Genomic DNA, 18,782 nt, shown 5'->3' on the forward strand with positions numbered 1-18,782 from the left:
TGGGAGCCCTCTGAGCTCTCCAGGCGCAGTGAGGCAGGGGAGCACGGCCCAGTTTACTCTGCTGTCACTGCCCATGTCACAGGTCACCGCATGTGTCACCACAGCTATGCACAAGTGCGGTGACCAGCACTGCCGGGGTCAGCTCCTCCGGATCGAAAGGTTTCTGACCAAAATTAACCTTTGCTGACTCTCAGATAATTAATTTTTCATTGATGGCAATTCTTTGTAAACACAGCACTCCAACATTGCTTTACCCAGTAGCTGTCAGCCGCTGCAACTTTACATGGTGCAGGTGTTTTCTGAGCATTCCAAAAAAAATTGTGAAATTGGTCTTACTATAATAGTTGGTGAGCCGAATAGCAACAAGCTGGATAACAATAAAATAAGCGTCATACAAGACTGTAGAGAGTAAAGTGAATCTGGAAATCTAAAACAGCCACTGTTGCAGTTTGAACTGCTTTTGCTATTTGAAAAAAATACTTTCTTGGACAATAATCAGGCAAGGGAAAGAAGACAGGCACAAACTGTAGGTGACCATCTTTTGTTGTCCAACACAAGTTAGAGCCGGGTCACTGTGGGTCAGTGAAATGTTCTCCGAGGGGCCTGGCTTTTTCACTGACACTGCTGAAACAGCACCATCAATCATCCATCAGTTGTCACAGCCTATAGCCGAGGTCAGAACAAATCCCTGTCAAAAGAAAAGGCCACATCTTACCATGCGCTTTCACTCAGCTGGACAGTCTGCTGATGACACTGTGTCAAGAGACTGCTATCCCACTCTATAGTCCTTCTCTGTGACTGACTTAGTCGATGAGAAGGTCTCATGTGACCTCTTCAACACCCCCATCCCCTTGTCACCTGAGTTGGACCACCAACTTCCATTACGCAGTTAAGTGTCTCAACTACAAGACAGACTTATCGAGGGAGCTGTCAGGTGAGTTAACTCGCAAAGCTTTAGGTAGACAATTGGACGTGGCCCTGTGTCACAACTGACACTGTTTCCTCTTACATGCTGCTCTCCAAATGACACTCGTCGCTGTGCAGAGTCAAGCATTAACACAGAGTCATCAGTAATCACATGCCGAAAGAGCCATTCACAGATACAGTATAGACGTCAACCTGAAAATGATTTCTTTGTGTTAAAGAAATACAACCGACTTTCTTTTGCTGGATTTTAGACCTTCCCCTTTACATTAGCAAAGGCAACATTTGGACTGAATACACGGTGAGTTGATAATCAGAACACTGGATAAGCTTTATACTTAACCACATTGTTGGGATGTGACTTCTTCCTGCAAGTCTGACTTGGCTGACAAGTTAGACACAAAAGAAACCTTTATGTGAAGATATCTTAACTGCAGTGGTAGACAGAAAAGTCAAAATGATATATGGCTTAACCAAATTGACGGTCACTGTTGGACAAAACATGGTTTCTAAATATAATCCTCCATTGTTTTCTCCCCTCTAAGAAATGTTCTTGCTAGCTGTTTGGTTGTGCCACCTGTTGCCTTGTTAATCATGCTGAGAAGATACTCATAAATCATAACATTCTTCAATTAATCAAGCTGTCAGCTTCTAGGTGAGAGGTCATGCATGGAAGAGACAGAGGTCATCGGTCTGGTGTGAAAGGGCCATGGTTGTGTGGCATCTCTTATTCTTGGGAAGTGTCAGTAGAGGAGCCAATGGAACAAAGGAGATATCAAAGTCCAAGGGACACGAGAAAGGGGGGTGGGGGAGGCGGCTGGGGCAGCCACACCAGAGCCAGAGAAAAGAACCAGGGTGCGGAGCATAAAGCCAGTCAAATTGACCTGTCATTACATCAAGAGAGCTGTGCCAAGCCGCTACATTATCACACTCACCATACCCTTTTAGATGACAGAGTTCCCGCAACTTACCAGGTTCCTGCGGCACTCCATTTGCATAATTAACAAGTCATTCATGTGTCATTAATTTGACTTCTATTCATTTGAAAGAGACTTCAGATTAAATAGCACACACTGTAACTGGTAATTTTAACTAAGTGTCAAATGATTATGACTCTAAAAACACAAAAGTCTTTTAACTAATGGATCTTCCCAAGACAAAGAATAAAGAAACACATGCAATCATTTGCACCAAACATTGCATTTGGGCACTTGCATGTCTGGCGTGTGCTTTTATAGCTTCAGGTTGACACAGATATGAGAATGCAGGTTTAACAATGGTGGCTTTACTGTAGCAATTGGTGGACTTCCAAAATGCCCACTGGCAAAACTGGCCCTTTTCTTGCTTCAGTGAAGTTGTTGGCTCAATATAGTACAGTACAGACAAAGACAATTTGATGTTTTGGGATAATTTGGGACAGATCATTTCTTAAGTAGAAATGTCAGACTGTAAAAGTCCTTCAGTCAAAAAGTTACTTAAAATGGCAGTCAGCAAATCATACTTCAGCTATCACAAACAAAATGCTCATAATGGACGTAGAATGGACCCTATATGGTTTTATTTTGAAATATATAACAATGTGATTATTATTGACGATGCAATAACACATAAAAACTACTTTAATGCTTTAGCTGAATGAAGTACGGCGTTTAAAAAAAAATACTTAGATAGTTGGGTAGTTTCTAGTAAAGAAATACATCATAAACTCATTCCATTCAGAAGTTCATTAAAGTACAATAGCTCCTTGTGAAATGTAGTGGAGTGGATGTATACAGTAGCATACAATGGAAAGACTCAAGTAAGCTACAAGTACTTAGTTCTTTCCACGCTGGTACCTAGAGAGTCAATAACTGTTGTGAGCTGGATTTAAACCTCTGAAATTGTGTGTGCATTATTTCCACCAGCTTCTAGACTTTTCCTACAATTAACTCTTTTCATAGACCCCTGTAGGCAACTCTGATATTTTACCTCTGTTACACTGTTGTTATACTTGTAGGTTATTATTGAAAAGTCTCAGATAAGCCTCAAAGATGGGGCATAGTGCATTTAGTTATCTGTGTTTTATATATCGACATTGAAACAATGCTCCCATGTGAATTTATGTAGCAAATGTAAACTGATCATTTTCCAACTATGAAAATAACAAGCGCATCCTCTTTCCAACTCTGCAGCACATCATACATTTCTTCTGAACATGGAAATTATTCTTAACATTACTTTCTCCCCCATTTGCCGCATGACTTTCAATAAAAGCATGCCATTTACAGATACTCACCAATCTTTTCTTGTCCTACATGTTTTAAAAGCAAGGTACAAGTACTTACCTAACACCCTTTTGCACGAGGTCAGTCATTTCTGATAATTACAACATCTGTAATTTCCTATCTTAATGCGCTATACATCCAGGTTGAACTTTACCAAGCTCGACATGTCAATCTGCTCTAAGTATTTCCCTTTGCATTAGCAAATTTGAATGACATTTAAGTCTCACAAACTTTACCAGTCTGTCACTACCCACTCATCCACCTCCTTTGAATTTGCAATTGATTTTAGTCATTGATTACTAAGTGTTTGGAGGTGTAATGCAACTGTATATAGCCTTTTTTAAATATCTTTAAAGAGTACATGTTACCACTTAAGTCAATCATTGCTCTTCTGTTTAAATGGGGAAAAGAATGTGCTAAGATTTGAACACTTAAGGGAACACTTATCATTAATTATGTAAAAAAGAGAAACTACTGCTTTTTTGTACTATAACACATGGTTTCGTATATGCCTCAGATCAGCACAGGTTTGTAATTTTTGAAAGAAAAAACAATGTGTATTGTAGTGTTTTATACATTTAAACCATGCAGGGCATTTATGAACCATTGCCAATAGGGCTTTTTAACAGTTTGATTAAATGCTTTAATCAATCACAATCCTAGCCTGTTTATTAATCACTTTATCAAGCAGTTGATGCATTGCTGCTTTTAATGGACTCCATTTATTTTGATTTCTCCTCTCTGCATCTTATCGAAAGGGCTCTCCCAATCTGGACAGATAAAAAGGGGGATGCGAGAATTGCTGGCTGTAGTGGCGAAAGCTCAGACAAGCCAGTCCCTTAACTTCATTACGATCACTCTGCTCAGACTTAACCAATTTATTAGTGGCAATATGTGCCCTGAGCGATGGTTAGGTAGACCACATAGCTTAGCTCAGATAAACAGGCGCCCATTCATTTGTCTCCTCACCAGGCACTGCGGTGATGTATGATCCTAATAAGATTAATATCCCCTGGATTTATTCCCTCTTGGTCCCCACAGGCATCTTTTAATGTTACTCCTCAATGATCTAAGACTGTTTCTCAACTTCTATGTTGTTAGAATTGAGAGTAGAAATAGAGCGGTTTAGATTCATACTTCAATCCAGACTGTATTTAACACTTCAGACGTAAATGTTTTATTGCACACAGACAAGGCAGCCTGTTCTTACACTTGAACTATGAATTAACATTCTTCCCTCCCATGAAGGGGCTGAAAACAAATTTCTAAAACAGAAGCTTTTCTCAAAATTGCATTTCAAGTTTCTGTTGTATTCAATAACGAATTAAAATAGTCATTGAACCTGTCATGTTCTGGTCAGAAATGACCACAATTAGCAAACAATCCATCTCCTTTTCAGCCCCCTCCCAGCCAACCCCAGCCATCACCCAATCACCACAGCCTCTGGTTTGGATTCACGCACAGACATTCTGTCTCATCCATATTTCCCCCTGTCTGCCCTTCAGCTTCTCCTCTTCTCTCTATTGTGCGCTAAAAAGCTATTGTCTGCATCATCTGAAACTCTGTACGCTGTTACGAGGCAGTGGTGAAAAACATGAGAGTGCACAGGTTTGGAACACTGAATAGAAAATTGTACTTAAGTGGTCTTCTCTTGCCCATCACCTCTACCCTCTACCCTCCTCCACATGAGAAGGGCTGCCGGGGTGGGCTGGAAGGGGAAGCCAGCAGGGCAATAGCAAACTTGAAAGCAGCCAACATTTGCAGCACTCTTGAAAAACAAGCATTTCACACCTGAAGCCTTTCATGCAGGGCCTCGAGGCATCCCCTTCAAGGCATTTAATTGGCTATTGCTTCAGAGCTCGTTCAACGTGCCCATTATGGTGAGGCGACAAGCAGCCAAGTATGTCGAATGAAAAGGGTCCTTCTCCCAGATGGGCCTAGTGGTATTAAAAACTGCCCGATCACTTCTTGCTGTTGACTGGCAGAGGTAATTCAGATGTTTGCACATCTACAAATACTTAAAATGAAAAGAAGTGAACTGGATAAGATTGAGAGAAAAAAATACAGACCTTCACAATTTCTTTCAAAACAGCACTCAGTCACAAAGATTTTTAGATGTAGAGATCATGCTGTGATACTGATGCATGTGTGATATAAAGCAAAGCACATACAGCACAGCACTACCTTATTCTACATCAGATAGCTGCTGTAATAAATTACACTCAACTTCAGCTGTCCTGTTTATCAATGAAGACATTTGAACAAGCTGTGAAACATTTCCCCGGTTACTGTCAACTGGTGAAAACATAAAAAATACCCTGCAGCATGCCTCCACACATCAGACACTTTGATCACTTACAGTTTTTGATATGAAGACATTTGTGGCTCCTCTAAACATATATTTCATGCTTTAATCTCAGCCCCGGGACGTAAGGCTCTAGGATATGATGTTCCACTTTTGTTTGGCAGTTCTACCTCAAAGATATGGTCCTTTTCCTTCCTTGTGCCATCTGCCATCTGAAGTTTCACCCATATCAGCCTGAGGCATTGGAGCCCACATTGGCAATGTTTTTGAGGGCACCCTGACTCCCCATGGATGGACAGCCTTGGGGGAACCAGATAAAGTAGGTGTTTAGTCTCTGGGCTGCTGATGAGGAAGGGATTGGCTTTGAGCTGGGTTGGGACTCATGGGAAATCTGGCGTGCAAACTAATTACGTTGTGCTGCCAAACTGCCTGTGATTACAAAATGGAGAGGCGGCGAAGGTGGAGCTTAGACTTTATCAATTGCCCTACTATTTCTTTTTTAAAAGAAAGCAGCTAAAGCTAATTACGAGATGTTCTTTTTGTAGAGTGAGTTGTTTTAATTTTATAGCAATTGCAAGACAAAAATTGATGGATAGCTAAATGAACCAACATCAGAATCTTCAGATTTTAAAAGTTTTGTCACCTGAAAAATCTGAATTCTCAGGATGGTTCAATAACAGCAAATATCTAATTACTTCTGCCATGTTTCCCCACCTGCCTGTCACACTTTTGGAGAAAGCCACTTAAAAAACAGGTTAGTTCACAAATGATCTGCTATATTTGTATTAACGCCTCAGCTGGTGGCACAGACAGCCCCTGAAGATACGCACTGGGCAAATCATTAAAGGAACAATCGGCTACTAGTTCACTCCCCTCATATAGAACACATCAGGCAATTTCAGGCCCAATATCTGATTATTTGTACACTATACTACTTGATAAATACTTTTTGATTTTTTTTGATTGATAAACGTTTACTTAAGTTTCTAAAAAAAATTGCCTTTTTCTGACAGCATTGATTATCTTATTTAAAAATAATTACTTTGCCAGCTACCGATTTAATCCTAAATTTAAAAGCAGAATTTCAGAATTCTTAGTGCCACTGAAACTTTTTTTTTTTGCAAACACTAGTCATCAAAACCATCATGAAGAAAAAATATTTACAATGATTTTAACGTTCACAAGTGTGCAGATCCTTCATGGTGTGAATAGGTTAAGTTGAATATTTTTTGCAGCTAAGGAAAACTCTCCTTTTTAAAAAGTCGTGTGTTTTCAGAGCGCAGGTGGAAGGTTGCAATAAAGCAGAGCAAGGTTATTTCTGTTTTCTCCATTATTTTTATTACATTATGTGCCATTACATATGAATGTGCTTAGCAGATGTCTCAAAGCATTGAGACTTACATAACTTATATTCTAGCTCGTAACCCATTTATACAGTGGAGCATGTCACCAACTGAGATGAGGAACATGTTTCAAGGATGGAATGACAGCACACAATAAAGCAATATCTTCCTTTAAAATAACTTATTCTTTCCTCCTCACTCATTCACTCGCTCTTTTCTCCCAGATAGGGGACTTGGCTTCTTGTGGGTTAAAAGAAAGGAACTGATTTTATAAGGGAACTGTAGGCGCAGTCATGGATCTAATCATCACGGGGGGATGCAGGTAACATCAGTCAGTGACATGGAGCAACATGATATCAGACACGGAATAGATCACTGTCTGTGTGGTATACATAGCACCACTCTTACTGAGACCTCATCCTTCAAAGGGGCAAACTGGTTGTGGTTAGGGAACTGAACTTGGAACAAGAGGGCTGCAGGTTCAATATCTCCAGTCAGACACTGAGCAAGATACTTAACCTGAGCTGCCTCAATGAACATCCCAACTAATAAATAGATGGCATATAAAATGTCAGCACAGCGCCGGCAGATTGTAGCACCGCAATAATAATACACCGCGTATGCTAGGACTCTGCATGTCACAACATACACAATCTAGAAGTTTATACAGCAGCATATGTTTCCTTAAATATGTGCATAAAATACATTACTGATACTGGAATTAACACAGATTTTCAAGGGTTATTTACTGTCATCTCACTTCGTTATTTATGTTGTCTAATTTGTTTTATGTTTCATCATTATTAATAGGTTTCATTCTTCCTTTGTTACTGAGACTGTTCGGTTATCATAAATTGGTTTAGCTTTTTTATTTCATCGTTTTGTCATATTTTGGGATATCTGTCTTGTTTTACTCTGTGAAGCACGTTGAGTTCTAAAATTAAATTGTATTATCATCTGTTATTGTTATTATCATGTGAATACCTGTCTGATCATAGGTAAACCCTTGAGTAAGGTATAGTTTTTTTTCCAATACCTTGGATCTCAAGTTTCTGTCCAATGTTCGCTGCGCAAGGGGAAAAAAAATCAATAAACCAACAGGACAACGAGTCTCAGAGGATTTCACTTTGGATTAAGAATAGAGAAAAAAGAACAGAATGCAATACAGAGATTGCATTATGACATTATTATCAAAATCCTCATTGATTACTGATGTGTAAAAATAAAAAGGTAATCCTACAAATAGTGATTGAATCGAAATCCAGCAGCTCAGTGTTCGACTGGGAATGATAGCCAATGACATGACATTAAGCAACGTGAGACAAGGGGCAGTGGTTTAAGTGATCTGGCAGGCGGTACGATGCCCTCCTGTCAGGATCGATCAGTCCTGCTGAAATTTAGAGCAACACTCTAAATTGGTCTTAATGGTGTGTTTCATCCTCCAGTCTCCTCCGCACATTGACAGGGAGCCAGTGTCCTTCATCACGCCGGGTTCCTGCCCTCCCTTTCAATCTGGGCATACCACTGATCCCTGCTCTCTGAGGAGAGGGAGCAAATCGGGCCGGGGGCACCCACAGCATCGAGTTGCTTACATCCCAGCTCAGATAGTCAGGGAGGTTCCCCTTTTAAAAAGGTGCTAAAATAGCATGTTAAATAAGCAGCAATTTTCTGATTTGATCAGAAATCCCCTTCTTGAGCATGTGAATTATCAAATGGCATAGGAGAGCACTCAAACAGTCACCAATATGAACTAATGGTGTATATGGCAGTGGCTTCTGTCTCGATCTTTAACAGGGCAGACCCATAAAGGGGGAAAAAAAGAAAAAAAGCCCTCTATGCCCCTTTCCTACTCTGTTGGAAAGTAATCTGCTTACATCATTAGGCTAAGCTTGCTGAAACAAATTACCAGATGTTGTGTTCCTTTTTCTATCGTCTTTTTGTCAGCATTTTAAAATACTCTCCGCCATTTTTCCTCACTAGCGCCCCCTCCTCTCCAACACCTCTACACAATAAGGCCATTTGCAAATAACAATAATTGGAAAAAGAAAAGTCCCTCCCGCTATTCACAGCCCCTATCTGGTTCTGTTCGGTTCATTTTCGGGCAATCCAGTCAGACAGAGAAGAAGAAAATACAAGGAAAAAAGGGGATGAACTGAAGCAATTGAGGTCCCCCACCCGCGGTCACACTTGGTAGGGATTTTTGAGGGTCTAGTTTAGCTTATCACATTATAACCCATTTAGAGATAAAGACATGTCCCAGTGCTTATTATAACTCTGTAGCATGCTGAGCATGCAAACACATATTTCAACCCGCCTCTCTTTTAGATATTTTTAAGAGCAGATGTAACGTTAACTCCAAAGTCCATAACGAAGTATTAGACAATGTTTGCTATGTCCTTGAAACACATTTAAATGATAATATTGATTTTTATGTTGCAATTCTCTATTATTTCTTAACATTATCAATGAAAAAATAATATTGTTTTAGTAAATCAGTAATATAATTTGGTTTAAATATTTAGAATATAAAAAAAAAATCTAATAGTGCTAGGTTCTTCAAATATTCAATGAAAGATCAAAGTGGCCATCATTAATAAGATACTGCTTGTCTTGATTCTATTTATAAACAATAATTATACTGTCATACATATTCACTAATTCTGTAAGAATTTTCTGGAAGTTATTATAATATTTCTACAGCAAAACCAATATTGTCTTTTTCATGGATATTATTATTAGCTATGATATTCTGTTTAGATTTTAATTTTGTATTGCTTTGTTTTAATTCAAGTCTTTCTTTTTGGTATAAAATAATTATTCTGCCTTAACAAACTTTGTTTATTTACAATTATTAAAGTATATGCAAGCTTGTCATTTAGTCTAAACCGCTCCCTTTTCAGTGGCATTGATGGAAATCTGGGAGTTCCGTCTTCACAATACAACCTGGCTTTACACTATATGGGACTAAAAGAAAACGGTGTGCAACAAAGCCAAAATACTGTGCGCCTGGCCCTGACCTTATTTCTTGACACATAAAAGAATACATAAACAGATATATACTTTCAATTCAAAATGCTTGTGTATATACCTCTTATCAACCGCCTGGCAGCAATTGTGATTCATAGCAGTCATTTAAGTGATAATGCACTCATTCACTACACTAACAAACACATTCCTCCTGGTTATCAGCTTGACGGCGTCGTTGCAATGCTAGTCGCCAAACAGGAGGCAGAAATCTCAAGATGGTGTTGATTGATAAATTGACAGGTTAATTTTCGGATGGATAATGAGAGTAAGACCCTGAAAGATGGTAGAGAGAAGTCTCTGGCCCTTTGCTCTACCTTGGATGCAGTGCCATCTATCTATTACTGGCAGAACCGCAACACGGAGCAGGTACACTCAGGCCCTGCCAAATGTTTGTACCATCTAGGTTAAATGAGGTCTCAAGCTTCATATGTGTAAAGCCTTGTTATATTCCTTCATACACAATAACCACAGTTTCACAGAAATTAAGACTTTATTCAATTTGCACCATGGCTTGTAGATCTGTTATATAAATAACAATGGTTGATAAGATTTCAGGGGACATTTTAACATCTGATTCTGAATCAAAATATCATATTCATCTAATTTAATTCTAAAATAAAAAACAATCCTAATTTTAAAATATATTAAATAACAAAATGTATTGAGTTTGACATGTTCCTAACAATTACCTAGCATTTACAAAAGTGCAACTTTCCCACATATATATTATAGTTGATCATTTCTGAACCTTTTTTTTGACATGTGTAACATAATACCATAGATTATGATTTTAGACAATACTGTCATTTTTCATGGTTGCAATTAGCAAAATTGCATGTGAACAGTAAAAAAAATAAAACTAGACAATCCAACTCTGTAGCTTAATTAGAGGGCAAACTGTTAGAATGGAAGAGAGGGTTTAACTAGAGGTTAGAAGGGTTTCTATATCTTACACACATTTCTACTGCTTGTCACGGCAATGTGCCACGTCTGCAAGCACTCTAATTAAGCCTCCACCACCGTTACTCTATAGCCATTCTCCATGATTCAGCATACAATGTAATGCTAATCAAATGCCACTATTTTACTTTCAGACCTAATGCCTATTATTTTTATCTTTTGTCTACTGTACCTATTAGTGAATTTGTGTGCATCTATATTTAATAAGGCAGAGATGTGTGGAATTTATTTGACATTGCAGGTTCAGGAAAAATCCTTCACCAACATATCAGGATGACGAGGACAAGAGAACCAGAATGACATTTTCTGAGTACAACCATGTCCCTCGTTGAATTTAAATAAAAGTGTATGAAAACTGAAAATCCTTGATCAAATTATAAAACCAGTTAACTTGAGATAAATTGTAACTGCTGTGACTGAATGCAACTATTTCTCTATATTGTAGTACAACAGGAAAGAAAGATGACCCAATTCTTTTTTCTATTGGCTCTTGTTTGTACTGAGGCTTCAAGAGACCCTGGTCTCTTTTGGATATGCCTCGATTGAATTTCCTGGCAACTCATTCTCTTTGCTGTGAGCCTAATAGTGAGGAAGTGGGAAGAAAAAAACAAATGATTTTTAAATTTACCATTTATCTAATTAACTTTTTAAATTGTATTTTATAAATGGCACAAGTATTTATTATCCAGTTTTAGGGTAAAGTATGTTGTATTAAACAATTCAGGGTTTTTTTCAGAACGTGATGTTTCCCTTTTATTTTACCCAAAATACATTTGAAATTATCTCTGGCCATGAAGCGAACACACAACGAGGGACAAATTACATGCAGCACAATAAACTCTCACTGTCTGTGTATGTACTTCAGTGAGGCAGCAGCGGCTCTGTTTAGTACAATGTTTGATGATATGACCACGACCATGAAAGAGGACAACAGTGTTGCCATGGATGCAGAATCGAGAAAAAAAAACTTTTGGTTGTTCTGTGTAGGCTAGGTAGATAAAATCATAAACATTTATTTTCCTCTTGATGTGATAACATGAAGAAGGAAAATCATGTGTAATTCCTAAAATATAGGGTCCAAACTCAATAACACTGTAGACTAAAAACACAGGTCTTGTCCATTGTGAAAACAAAGTTCACAACAATAAAGTACCTCACACTCTGCATTGAATTAATTTATAATGCAAAGAACGAATGCAAATCAAGTCAAAACTAATTAAACACCAACAAAAGTATGAAAAGACCCAGAAAAAAACTGCAGAACAATTTGAAATTCAGGTATGCACATCTACAATACTGTCCAACAACCAATTTCTCAAAGCACATTTTGTCCCGTATTGTTGAGATCGCATTCAATTGTGATGAGAAGAATTATGTCTTGAGGTGTCATTGAATTGCTGCTGATTACCAATAACCACATGGTCACAACTAGGGGTGCCCCACTCCTTCCATTCATTTGAACAGTGTTCTGAGCTCTGACAGACACAGGAACGAAAGGAAGGGTGCAGAGGACAAATCTTGGGGGATTCACCCCATCTGAGACTCCAAAGCACCCAGCAGCTTGATCCTGTGTCACTCTGAGGGCATGGCTTGGCTCTCCCTTGATTTGCCTTTGAAATCTAAACGTTTAATTGTGGTCAATGAAAAGGGTTCAAGCAAATGAATGGTTGAAGAATATGAGCGGAGGGAGGGGCTGTAAAATGAGTATACATAAAAAGCAGGAGGGAGGAAAAAAAAAAATCAAGAGGGAATAATGAAATTAGGGATGGGGCGAGAGAGAAAGAGAAACCAAGGGCTGGAGAACTTGAAGCACTGACCCCTATCGTCCATGGTGAAAAGCAAGAGATTAGAGAGTGTTTCATGCTAATTTCCATGGAGATTTCTGTAATTTCTCAAAAATTGCTTCTTCCCGCTTTGATTTGTCCATACTGCCTGGCCCCCTGCTAGTGTTGTCGGGGTGGTCTGCTCTATCATGCCTCTGCTCTCGTGGGCCCCCCAATGGCCCCTCGCTGCGGCCAGCCGTCGTGAGATTACTGAAGCGGCGCTGACGTCTCTATCAGCTCGCGCCACCGTCATGCCCTCTCCCAACCCCCCACCATCACTCGATCCCTTTCCCTCGGCCCTAGCTTCCTTTCTGCCCACCCACCATCAAACCCGCCCTCAGTGCAAACCCTCACAGATCTGTCAGATGATGGCTTCATTGGTTCGCGCTGCTCCCTGCAAACTTATACCAGTCTTTTTTACACTCCCTCATCCCGTCCTCTCATCCCTCCTAGAAACCTGCACCACAAGAAAAAAAAATCTCTATCCCCCTCCCATTGTAGACGGTTTCACCTTTTGCTATCCCTCAGCCTTCTCTCTCTCTGCCTCATCCTAGTTTGTGCTTCTGCCTGCCACATCAAAGGAGAACCAGGGGTCACAGAGCCACAGGCATGGAATATAAATGCAGCCAACTGCGTGGCAGTATGGGAAATCAATCCTCTAAAGATAGCTCCATACACTTTATGAACCCATCAACAGTCTCTGATACGTATAGTAACATATAGGAATTCTTGCAGCCTTTTGTGCATTGTAATGTATTCCACACAGTATGTTTAGACTCAAAACCACTACTGTTCTCTGTTCTATATCTTGAACTTATGTTTTCTTGACATGTTCCCTTTGAAAAGAATGTACAATGTATAGTATTGTAAGAGAATATTTTTGTACATGATACATATGAAATTATTTTAAAATATATATTCAATAAAGATCCCTCATAAAGTATTTAAAAGTGTTGAGAAGGTGTTGAAATACTGTTGCTGAAACATAAACTTGAATCTCCAATTCTACGGGCCAGTCCGTCTGTGTGTGTCTGTGTGTGTGTGTGTGTGTGTGTGTGTGTGTGTGTGTGTGTGTGTGTGTGTGTGTGTGTGTGTGTGTGTGTGTGTGTGTGTGTGTGGGGGGGTACTGAAGAAAATCTGCACAAAAAAAAAAAAGATCTTAGAATAACACTGCGGCAGAAATGTCAACAACTTTTGTTGGAGGTCTGGAGCTGAAGATTTACGCCAGCATACACAGGTGATGCTTTCTGCAATTTGTCATAATATTACCCAACTTTGTCTCAAGCACCTGTGAAGCAGACGGGCTGTCTAGTGGATGGTGGCAAGAAGTATGTGGCCGAATGATAAAAAGACATGACACAGAGCAGGAGCAAAGCCATTGTTATGAATTCTATAAGTCTTGAGGGATGAATGGGAAAACTAGTGCGATTGCCAGACACCGAGGTCTGCGGCAGGGTTCGATGGCTACGTGTGGGGGCGACTTGCTCTGGTTGCTTAGCATTAGTATTAGATAAACACTCTGTCGGAAGATGTCAACGTCTCCATTAATGCCAGATCTGCCACACAGGCTGTGCTTGAGTGACACAGTGTTTTGTGGAGTGTGACAGGGGTTGTAAATGCTAACACTCTCTGGCTGCATCTCCTGAGCCTGGTGGAGCCAAACCCTAGCGACACCTGGGAGCGCAGAGGCATTAAACTCTGACACTCTGTGGAGATGATACATGTTGTCCTCTCTTCCTCATCTCGGGGACAGCCCAGCATTTACTGTACCAAACCAATTTAATTCAGACTAATTAAAATCCATCAATTAAATGAGGATTTCAGTGTATAATTGCTGCTATTTTTTTTTTTTTACAATAACAAAGCTTTATCAGTATCGGGTTTATTTGAATTTAATAAACACTGAGTTTGAGACATATTATAAGGCATAAGTAGGGGACAAAAGGCTTATAAATCTTTGCTCACTTATCACTCTGTACCAACCACGAGCAGATTAGCCTCATCTGGAAGTGTGGCTACCCCAAAAGGCTTTTCCATAGTCTTTACAAACCACAATATGGAAGCTGTGTGTTCAGCACAAGTCTAATGCACTTGGAGTCAGCCACAAGTACACATATCCAGCCGCACAATGAGCAGGATATGGGTTTTTCCATGCTTTCACGAGTGGACAGGGGCTTTCCAGTCAGTAATTATGCAGACAAGGGTTTTCCAGTCAAAAATATTTTATTATTTTATTATAATTTATATTATTTTTTTTTTATCTTGAAAATGTACATGTAGCAAGTAGATTATCTTCAGAAACAAACATAGTTGTTGAAAGAGCTATATGCTTATGAATATATATAAAAATGAATGTCTAAAACTACATATCTAAATGAAATGACTTCAGCCAGGGGACCATTTCCCAAATATTTATTGTCTAAACCTGTAAAAAAAAAAAAAAGTCTAAAATATCATGACTACCGCAGAAGTTGTTGTGTTTCAAGAAAAAAAAAAGTTGTAGGAGAACAAAATAAACCAAACTCCAGTTGTACATAAAGTTCACAGTATAATTCATATTTTTCTCCATTACATTTTACAACCGGAAAGGTTGAAATTTTTATCAGTCTGCGAAAACAGTATGGAGAATTAAACTGCCTTGAGCTCAATAATACTGGCCATGTAGGAGCTGCTGAGTTGTTCTGCAGGCTGGAGGGCTGGACAGTGTAGTGTACTCTTCCCCCTAATGCCCTGTCCATTGATCTTTCCCGTAACTACAGCTCCCCACAGAAACCCACACAATCTGTGCAGAGGAGTGCTCCTAGGCACCCCCCACTTCAAAGGTGCATATTTACTCTTAGAAATTTAGAGAAAGTGCAGCTGTGGATGCATCCTCCAACCTCAATCAATGATAGGGCTGGTCCTCCTGACCCCCCCCTGCTGGCTAATAAAGTGCTTCTTAGGCTTTGTGGTTTCCCTGGAAGCCTTGTGGGGTTGGTTCAAACTAGCACTTAGGTTTGTTTCCATTGTCTCTTCTCGAAAATTGATTTTTTTGGAGAAATACTTATCTTGTTGCTCAACAAAGTTCCACAATGAATTACTGTAGACAGTTTTATTTTGTCGCAGAGTTATCTATTTATTTTAAGATTTGGGGCATTCAATAACTGAAATTCACAAAGAATAAATCACTAACCTCTGCAGAGCCCAATTGTAAAATGAGTCTGAAACATGCTCTGTAAACATTTAACAATTTGAAAGTAATTAAATTTTTTTTGTATTAGCAGAAAACTTTTACCTTTGCTATAACCTCAAGCTAGGTAAATCAATGAGTATTTTTAACCAACTTTCTGGCAGTGCGATTAAGAAATTAAATTGAACAATGATTGACTAAGATAAAAATATGGTTTTATCGTTTTGTTTTTTTAATCATCAATCTGTATCCTGGCACACTACTCTCCAAAAAGGCTACAGTGCCATGAAAATAATCTTAGAATGAAATAGCTTCATTTTCAAATGACAAAAAAAATACAAAATAGACAGTAACAATGTCTTTAATTAGCATTTTTCAAAGAATCTACATATGCATTATGTCTACTTAACATGTCCTGTTTTTCTGTCTTTGACAAACATATTTCATGCTGGGACGCACATTATCATAATTGTCATTTCCAATCTTCAAAAACAAATGTGTATTAAGACAGTAGCTAAAATAGTCCTTCTGTTGAAAATCAGACAATTAAAATCATTTGTAATTAAGCACAGCGATATTCTAATTACAGATAATTCAAGCTACTTCATGCTGCTTTCTGTCCCCCCTCTGCAACAATTAGAAAAATATATGTCAGCTGTGATTTCTTCCTTTATTTCACTTTAAAGTGGCGCTGTGGGGGATTTATTCAAAAACAATGACATTTATAACTCTTCTCTGGAAGGACATTCATTCTCTCCTCAGCAGGAAAAACCTAAGTTTTAAGTGGCTGGAGTAAAGGTCTGAAGCAATTTGCATATCTGAACAACTCAATAAAAAGTTTCCCTTGACAATGTAGCATTCTCTGTGCACAAATTATAATTGTTATAGCATAAGAACTAAAACTGCTACCCAAGAAATAATTCATCGTACAGTCACAGTTAATGACTGCACATGGATACACATCATTTTGCATGATGAGCTAGAGTTGGCTGAGAACTGGTCACCTTGTGACTACATTGTCTGACATTCTTCATCGGATCGTTATTCTATAGGTGAGTGCCTGCCTATTAGGTTCTTCCTTATAGTGTAGACTGCATTCTTCAAGTCTGTCACAATAGTGTTAGCTCTGAAAACGGTGAAACGAGAACTTGTTTCAAAGTCATTAATCCTAACTTGTTTGGATTCCTCATGTTGGCTCTCCCACACATCTCTTTTTCTCCCTTTTTTCTCTCTCAACACATACTACTGCTCTCACTCTCTCTGCCTCGCTAACATGTCGACAGCAGTTTGTTAGTAGGTATCAGTTTTCAGTGAGCGGGCTGAGAGGGAGAGAGGGATGTGGTAATCATCTCTATCTCCGGCTGCTTGGCAGCGTTCCCCTCGGCATGCTGGCAGACACTTGCCATTGAGCAGCTGTCAGGCAGAAAGGGTGTGGGATGTGGGCTCAAGCTACACAGGTCACGGTCATTTCTTTCCAAAAGCCACTGAAGCTAAAACCTTAAGTGGCATTTGAGCTACCTGCACTGTCAGTTCTGACACTCACAACACTAACAAGGGGACCACCGGTAGAGAGTCAAACTCGATTATGCCTCCCTGGTGGATTTCCTTAATATAGCTTACCTACTGCCAGGCTTGTTTTTCTAACAGTCAGAAAACACATGCTTTCGACATTATGAGAGATGTTCTGCAGATATGTGGAGTTAAATGTACTGCTCTATCTAAATAGTTTAACAAAATAAATTTGACCCATTAATTACTATCCCAGTTACAACAAGTAACATCAATCTATATAAAACTCTACTGCACAATGAGAAATAAAATGGCACTTAATTAATTTTAATATAATTTATAAATTGTAGGCATTGTGTGGATAGTTAATATTGAAAAAGGGGAGCTAATTATGCTGACATTTCTTGACTGTTTGCTGCCTGACCTTCTAAAAAACAAGCGAGAGGTGCAGGGTTGATCATTTAAGAGAAGTTTGGTATTTAGAGACGAAGTAAGACTTGTTAAGAAGTAAATTCATTTATTACACTTCTAATTATTATTTTTGTTTAGTAGTAATTCTGGTTGATTTGTTATGCATTGTGAGGCACATTGGTGCTACATCGCGTGCAAAGCTTAAATTCATTTTGGGTTATTTCTGCCCTATTATAAATAAAACTTGAGGTAATGTATATTGATGGTAAAAGGTGGTGTGCTGATTCATTGCGGGTGAAAACAAAGAGTGAAGTTTAAAAAAAATGAATCAATTACACTTCAAAAATCATTGTAATTTCTCAAAGATGTATTTTGTGTGACACTTTCCAGAATAACAGTCATGCTCTTCATCAAAACAATAATTCTGAATTAATTCAAGGCTGTCTTTAGTTCACAGCCCTGCACCCTTTAGTTTGTGTTGAATTATTTGGAAACATAACTAATCAGCAAAAAAAAGCATCAAGTTCCACAAAAAGGTTACAACTTTAAACAAAAGCTGTATGGAAAAGCCGTCTGACTTCCACGGCTGCTGCAAACTGAATTGCGCTTGATAAGTTGCAGGCTCTCACAACCTGGACCTGTGATCTTTACAGTGATACCCTCAAGTTCATAGCAACAAATACACTCAATCACTCAGGGAGATCCTAAGTCTCTCTGTTGGCCAATTACTGCTTTTAAAAAGCCTAGGGCACCTAGGAAACTTTGACTCCTGGAAATAAAGACCAATCTGAGAGAGAAACATTGCAGCTATTAAAATCTTTATAATTCTGTAAATCACAAGTGATTTGTTTTGCCCCATGGCTTGTTCTGATACATCCTTGCTGCTATTGCAAAGGGCACAGGGTGACTGCAATTGAGGAGAGCAAGCTTATTTTTACAACTAAGCTTGGAAAAAAGAGAAGCCTTTTTTCTTCTTCTTTTTGAGTGCAGAAGGCAAAGATCTCCTCTGTGTCATAATTGCCTGAAGTTAGAGAGTAAAGGCTCTGG

Source organism: Anoplopoma fimbria, chromosome 19, assembly GCF_027596085.1.
Source record: "Anoplopoma fimbria isolate UVic2021 breed Golden Eagle Sablefish chromosome 19, Afim_UVic_2022, whole genome shotgun sequence".
In the NCBI taxonomy this organism is placed as follows: domain Eukaryota; kingdom Metazoa; phylum Chordata; class Actinopteri; order Perciformes; family Anoplopomatidae; genus Anoplopoma; species Anoplopoma fimbria.